The sequence below is a fragment of the Petaurus breviceps genome, unplaced genomic scaffold, assembly GCF_028583685.1.
Source record: "Petaurus breviceps papuanus isolate PSGF00001 unplaced genomic scaffold, PetGlider_PUasm1.0 98, whole genome shotgun sequence".
NCBI lineage: Eukaryota > Metazoa > Chordata > Mammalia > Diprotodontia > Petauridae > Petaurus > Petaurus breviceps.
The window spans coordinates 5,564,606-5,572,424 of NW_027187460.1; the positions used below are offsets into that span (position 1 = coordinate 5,564,606).

A 7,819-nucleotide genomic window follows, 5' to 3' on the forward strand; every position below is an offset into this window, starting at 1 on the left:
CTGTTGACTCGGACGTGTGGGAGGTGGGGGGCGGCGTGGGGTGGTAGGGCGGCTGTGGGGGGGGTGGGGGGGGGTGGTGGGGGGTTGGGGGTGGTGCCGAGAAAGTTCTTGTCACTGCAGTCTGGAAACATCAAACAGCTGTACATCAAAACCAGGTATGACTGGGGTGGCTAGGTGGCGTAGTGAATACAGCATCGGCTCTGGAGTCAGGAAGACCCGAGTTCAAATCTGGCCTCAGACACTTACGACTTCCTATCCGTGTGACCTTGGGCAAGTCACTTAACCCCAATTGCCCTGCCAGAAAGCAAAAACAAAAACAGGATTTTCCAGTGGAAATCATATTAAAAATAGACATGACCATCTACTTGGCTTATACACACTAAAGATTATTGGACTTTTCCATCTGACTTGCCACTGAAACCTTCCATATGTGTTGTGTCCTGCATTCAAATGTGAGCTCCTGAGGGGGCAGAGCCAAGATGGCGGAGTAGAAGCAGGAACTTGTGTGAGCTCCTGCACCAACCACATCCAATACCTGTAAAATATGACTCTAAACAAATTTTAGAGTTACAGAACCCAGAAAGTGACAGAGAGAAACAAATCTCCTGCTGAAGGCAGCCGGCAGGCTGACAGGAAGGGTCTATTGCACCTACCTGGGAACCAAGCACAGTCCCATATGATCTGCGCTGGCCCGGGGAGGCCCCCAGCGGCACAGACCAGCTGGAGCAAACTTCAGGAGAGTGAATCACCAGCTGCTGTGGAGGTTTCCAGACTTCTTAATCCATAAACACCAAAGAGAAAGTAAAAAGTTAGTGGGGAGCTCTGTTGGAACTGGGTGATGGAAGAGCTTGTCTGGCCCCTGCCCCCAGATCAAGAGGTGGTAGAGGCAGGGTGGCTGCAGCTGCTGCCACATGGCTGCCTCCAGAGCTCCTGGCTGCAGATTATAGGGGGACCAAGGGACCATTCAGAGGGTAATCGCTCTTGCTTTGACCTGCTTGAATCTGGATTGCAGTCTTGAGCGGTGGTCCTGGGGTAAGAAACACCATTGTGCCAGAGCTTGTGGTGGCTGTAGAGAGGGCGCCCTCCTCAGCCCTCTGACAACATTTGCAAAAACCCCAGTGATTTGGGACATAGCTCTCTCCGTTCTAGAAGCAGACTTCTACCATGGCAAAGAGCTCAAAAGTCAAGTAATTTGGCTGGCAAGATGAGCAAGCAGAGGAAGCACAATCAGACCATAGAATCCTTTTTTGGGGAAAAAAGGATCAAAACATGGAACCAGAAGAAGTCAACAAAGTCAAAACTCCTGCATCAAAAGCTTCCAAGAAAAATATGAACTGGTGGGGGCAGAGTCAAGATTGCAGAGTAGAAACAGGACTTCTGTGGGGCTCCTGCTTCTACCTCCTCCAGTTCATGTAAAAGGTGACTGAACAAACTTTGGAGCTACAGAACCCACAAAATGACACAGAGAAGCTAATCTCCCATTGAGGACAGCCCAGCAGGCTGGCAGGAAGCAGCCAACACAGCTCCCTGGGAGCCGACCTCAGCCCTGCTCCAGCCTCAGCAGCCGCTGGCCGGAGGGACTTTAGATCACCAGTAGCTGTGGTGGTTTCCAGACTTATCAATCCATAGATGCTAAGGATAAAGTGAGAGGTCAGTTCAGTGTGGACTTTGTGAACCAGGAGTTCAGGAGTGCAGTCAGGCTTTTACCCCCTGGAGGGAGAAGTGGCTGAGGGACTGCGGCCCCACTATGTGGCTGTTTCAGAGCTCCTGCTCTGCAGAATATAGGGGGACCAAGTAACTAGTCTGAGGGATAATTGCTCTTGTTTAACCTGGTTGGACCTGGATTGTGGACTAGGGTGGAGGTGCTGGGGTGTGTGTCCAGTTTGCCAGAGCATGTGGAGGCTTCAGAGAAGGCACCCAACTAATAGCTCCAGCTGTGAAAACCCCAGTGATTTGGGACAAAGCTCCCCCCAATCCAACTTTGGATTCCTTTTTTGGGGATAAAAAGGATTGGGGCATGGAACAGGAGGAAGACAGTGAAGTCAGAATTCCTGCACCAGAAGTTTCAAAAAATAAAAATAAGCTACTTACAGACCATAAAGGAGCTTAAGAAGGATTTTGAAAAGCAAATAAGAGAAGTGGAGGAAAAATTGGGAAGAGAAATGAGAATAATGCAAGAAAATTATAAAATGAGAGTCAACCTGACAGAAGAAAATAACACCTTAAAAAATAGACTAAGTCAAATGGCAAAAGAGGCTCAAAAAGACAATGAGTAGAAGAATGTCTTAAAAAGCCAAATTTGCCAGATGGAAAAGCAGTCTCAAAAGCTCACTGAAGAGAATCATTCCTTCAGAATTAGACTGGAGCAAATGGAAGCTAGTGACTTTATGAGAAATCAAGATACCATTAAACAGATCCAAACAAATAAAAAAATTGAAGGCAATGTGAAATATCTCATTAAAAAAAACCACTGATCTGGAAAATAGATCCAGGAGAGATAATTTAGAAATTATTGGACTACCTGAAAGCCATGATCAAAAAAAAAAAAAAAAGAACCTAGAAATCATCCTTCAAGAAATTCTCAAGGAAAATTACCCTGATGTTTTAGAACCATAGGGCAAAATAGAGATTGAAAGAATCCACCGATCACCTCCTGGAAAAGATCCCCAAAAGAAAACTCCTAGGAATATTATAGCCAGGTTCCGGAATTCCCAGATCAAGGAGAAAATATTACAAGCAGCCAGGAAGAAATAATTTGAATATTGTGGAACACAATCAGGATAACACAGAATCTGGCAACTTCTACACTGAGGGATCAAAGGGCTTGGAATATGATTTTCCAGAGGGCAAAGGAGCTGGGATTAAAACCAAGAATCAGGTACCCAGCAAAACAGAGCATCATCTTAAAGGGGAAAATATGGTCATTCAAAGGAATAGAGGACTTTCAAGCATTCTTGCTGAAAAAACCAGAGTTGAATAGAAAATTTGACATTCAGATAACAAGAAGTAAGAGAAGCATGAGAAGGTAAACAGGGAAAAGAAATCATAAGGAGCTTATCAAAGTTGAACTATTAACATTCCTACATGGAAAAGCAATAATTGTAATTTATGAAACTTCTCAGTATGAGAATAGTTGAAGGGAATAGAAATTTATATATATATATATATATGTATGCATACATATATATCTATATAGGAGGGTCTATGGGCGTATGAATATGTGAGTAGGTGTATATATGTGTACAGGTATACATAGACAGAGGGTACAGGACCAGTTGAAAAGGAAGGGATGATACTTAAAAGGTGAAATTAAAAGGTGAGAAAAGAATATAATGAGGGGAGATGGGGAGAGATAGAATGGGGTAAATTATCTCATATAGAAGAGGCAAGGGAAAACTGTTACAATGGAGAAGAACAGAAAGGCAAAAGGGAATGAGTCAACCTTATTCTCAATGAGTTTGGCCTAGGGAGGGAATGACATACACACTAAATAGGGTATCTCACTCTAAAGGAGAGTAGAGGGGAAGGGGATGAGAGGGGAAATTATGGAAGGGAGGGCAGGCGGGAGGGGGAGGGAAGTTGGAAGCACCCACTTTAGAAAAGGGACCGGATCAAAGTAGAGAATAGAACAAGTGGGGGGTGGGATGGGTTGGAAGGAAATATAGTCAGTCTTTCACAATATATCCAGTATGGAAATGTTTTGCATAGCTACACATGTAGAACCTATATTGAATTGCTTGTCTTCCCAGTAAGGGTGGGTGATGAGGGAGGTAGGAAAAGAATCTGGAATTCAAAGGTCTAAAATTAAATGTTTAAATGTATATATATATATATAAAATTATTATTATTTTTACATGTAACTGGGAAATAAGATATACAGGCACTGGGGCATAGAGATCCACCATGTCCTACTGGAAAGTCAGAGGGAGTATGGGGGAAGATATAGGAGAGAGCAGATTGGGGGAGGTGATATTCAGTGGAATCACTGTTTTGGGGTGGTGGGTAGGGGAAAATGGGGAGAAAATTTGTAACTCAAAATCTTGTGGAAATGAATGATGTAAACTAAAAAATAAAAAAAATAAACTAAAAAAAAAAGTTAAAAAAATGAACTGGTTACAGGCCATGGAGGAGCTCAAGAGGGATTTAAAATCAAGAATTGGAGGAAAACTTAGGAAGAGAAATGAGAATTATGCAAGAAAATCATGAAAAGCATGTCAACAGCCTATTAAAGGAGACCCCAAAAATACTGAAGAAAATAACACCTTAAAAAATGTACTAACTCAAATGGCAAAAGAGGCCCAAAAAGCCAGTGAGGAGAAGAATGCCTTAAAAAGTTGCATTGACTGGATGGAAAAGGAATTTCAAAAGCTCACCTAAGAGAATGATTCCTTCAAAATTAGATTGGAGCAAATGGAAGCTAATGCCTTTATGGAAAATCAAGATACTAAAAAACCCATCCAAACAAATGAAAAAAAAAAGAAGGCAATGTGAAATATCTCACTGGAAAAACCACAGACCTGGAAAATAGATCCAGGAGAGATGATTTAAAAATTATTGGACTACCTGAAATCCATGATCCTAGAGCCTAGAAATCATCCTTCAAGAAAAATTGCCCTGATGTTTTAGAACCAGAGGGCAGAATAGAAATTGAAAGAATTCACTTATCACCTCTTGAAAAAGATTCCTAAAAGAAAATTCCTAGGAAAATCATAGCCAAATTCCAGAGTTCCCATGTCAAAGAGGAAATATTACAAGGTGTCATAAAGAAACAATTTGAGTATTGTGGAAACACAATCAGAATAACACAAAATCTAGCAACTTCTACATTAAGGGCTTGGAATATGATATTCCGGAGGTCAAAGAAGCTAGGATTAAAACCAAGAATCAGCTACCCAGCAAAACTGAGTATAATGCTTCAGGGGAAAATGTTGATATTCAGTGAAATAGAGGTCTTTCAAGTATTCTTGATGAAAAAAACAGCTGAACTGAATATTTGATTTTCAAATACAGGAAGCTAGAAAAGCATGAGAATGTAAACAGGAAAAAGAAATCATAAGGAATTTATTAAAGTTGAACTATTTACATTCCTACATGGAAAAACAATAATTGTAACTTATGAGACTTCTCAGAATGAGGATAGTTGAAGGGAATATATATGTATATGTATGTATACATATATGTATACATATGTATAGGAGGGTTTATATATTTATAAATACATATGTGAGTGTGTGTATATGTGTGTACATGTACACCTAGAGGGCAAAGGATCAGTTGAATATGAGGGGATGATAACTAAAAAATAAAATTAAGAGGTGAGAGAGGAACATAATGAGAAGAGAAAAGGAGAGATAGAATAGGGTTATATTATCTCATATAAAAGAAGCAAGACAAAACTGTTAACAATGGAGGGGAAGAACAGGAAGGTGAAAGGGAATGGGTCAACCTTACTCTCACTGAATTTGGCTTAAGGGAGGAATAGCATACACATTCAATTGGGTATCTTACCCTACAGGAAAGTAGGGGAGAAGGGGATAATAGGGGAGATGATAGAAGGGAGGGCAGATTTGGGGAGAGAATAGTTAGAAGCACACACTTTTGAAAAGGGACAGGGTCAAAGTAGAAAATAAAACAAGTGGGGGCTGGGATAGAATGGAGGGAAATATAGTTAGTCTTTCACAATATATCTACTATGGAAACATTTTGCGCAACTGCAAATGTACAATCTATACTGAATTGCTTATTTTCCCAGTGGGCGTGTGGGTGAGGAGGGAAAAAAGGAAAGAATCTGGAAATCAAAGTTTTAAAAAGAAATGTTTAAAAAAAATTTTTTGACATGCACCTGGGAAATAAGATATATAGGCAATGGGATATAGAAATCCATCTTACCCTACTAGAAAGTTAGAGGGGGATGGGAAAGGATATAAGAAAGAACAGATTGGGGGAAAGGCTATTCAGTAGGCTTGCTATCTTGGGGTGGGGGGTAGGGGAAAGATGGGGAGAAAAGTTGTAACTCACGATCTTGTGGAAATGAATGTTGAAAACTAAAAATAAATAAATAAAAGAATTTATTTTTTTTTTTAAAGAATGTGAGGTCCTTGAGAGCAGGTGATTCTTAATGCTTAGCAGAGTGCTTTGTACATCGTAAATGCTTAATAAATGCTTCATTCACGCACACATACACACACTTCTAAAAGTAAGATTTTCCAAAAGTGTCGTAACAGTGTGTGTGTGTGTTTTGTGTGCATGTACCTGTACATGTGTACAATTTTTCCTGTATATCTTGGATACCACATTCTTATCAGAGGAATTTTATACAAAGATTTTTTTTTCTCATTTATGTGCTTCCTTCCTTAACTTTAGATGAATTGAGTTTTTGTTTTTTGGTGTCGAAGTTTTCAATTTAATGTAAAACTACATTATTTAGGGGTTTTTTTTTTGGTGTGTGTGATGTTCTTTATTCCTTGTTTGTTTAAAAATACTTTTTAAAAACTACTTGTATCTGTGAAAGGCATATGATCTACTTCTCTTCAGTTTTTTTATAGTATAATCTTTAAGTTCAGGTATCTATTTTGAATTTATTGTAGAATATGATACAAGGTGTTGGTCTAAGCCTCATTTATGTTAGCTTTCCAGTTTTTTATCAAATAGATAACTCTTAAGTAACTTTTATCCAGTTTTTTGAATACCAAGTTATTGAATTCTATTGTTTCTCCCGTATTTTGTCTATTCCATTGATTTATTTCTTTCTCTTTTAACCAGTTACCAAGTGGTTTTGAAAACTGCTACTTTATAATGTAGTTTGAGATCTGGAAGTAGTTTTGTCCTTCAAGTGTACCTTTTTTTCCCCATCATTACCCTTGAAATTCTAGATCTTTTGTTTTTCCAAATGGATTTTATTATCAAGTTTTGTAAAGTATACTTTTAATATTTTGTTTGACAAAGCATTAAAAGTATAAATCAACTGTGGTAGTATTGTCATTTTTATTATGTTGGCCTGGCCTGGCCCTAAGTACTAAATATTCCTCCAGCTATTTAAGTTCTTTATTTCTTTAAGAATCACTTTACAATTGAATCTATCCAAGTATGTTGTTATAATTTGGTAGATTGATCCCCAGATATATTATACATGTTATAGTTATTTTAAATAACAATTCAACATTCATTAAATAATTTTTGTATTACTAAATATTACTAAATTATTTTCTATTATTGCCTCTTGGATTTTGTTATGTTACAAAAATTGATTTTTGTGATTGTTGATTATTGTTGGATTTTTTTTTTGTGGATTTACTTGATAATTTATAATTTTACTAAAGCTATTGTCTTGGTATCTTTACTGATTCTCTAGCATTTTCTTTTTTTTCTTCATTTTTTCTTTTTCTTTTTTTGCTTTTTGGAGTGGGAAGGCAGGGCAATTAGGATTAAGTGAGTTGCCCAAGGACACATGGCTAGTAAGTGTTGAATGTCTAAGGCCTAATTTGAACTCAGGTCCTCCTGACTCCAGGGCTGGTGCTCTATTCACTGCATCACCTAGCCACCTCCCCCCAGCATTTTCTAAGTAAACCATTTTGTCATCAGGAAATGGGGATTATTTCTCCTCCTTTCAGAATTTAAGTCAGATGTTCCCTTGTCCATGGATATTTCCTGGATGCCAAAATTGTGGATTCTGTTGAATTACCCATAGTTATTCCAAAGTCACAAATACTTAAAATTCTCCTTAAACATCACCTTTAAACTAAAAAAGTCAGAATCTAGTACATTAAAACCCTAGTTCAGATGTTTGGAACAGCTTAATTTTGCCACAAAACTAGCATAC

At 38.6% G+C, this 7,819-nt stretch overlaps 1 protein-coding gene across 8 annotated transcripts in view; it reads left to right on the plus strand.

Annotated features, from left to right (window-relative positions):
- The window catches only part of PTK2 (protein tyrosine kinase 2), a 439,876-nt gene that overhangs the window by 88,572 nt on the left and 343,485 nt on the right, over positions 1-7,819 (plus strand). The gene's annotated exons all lie outside the window — the stretch shown is intronic.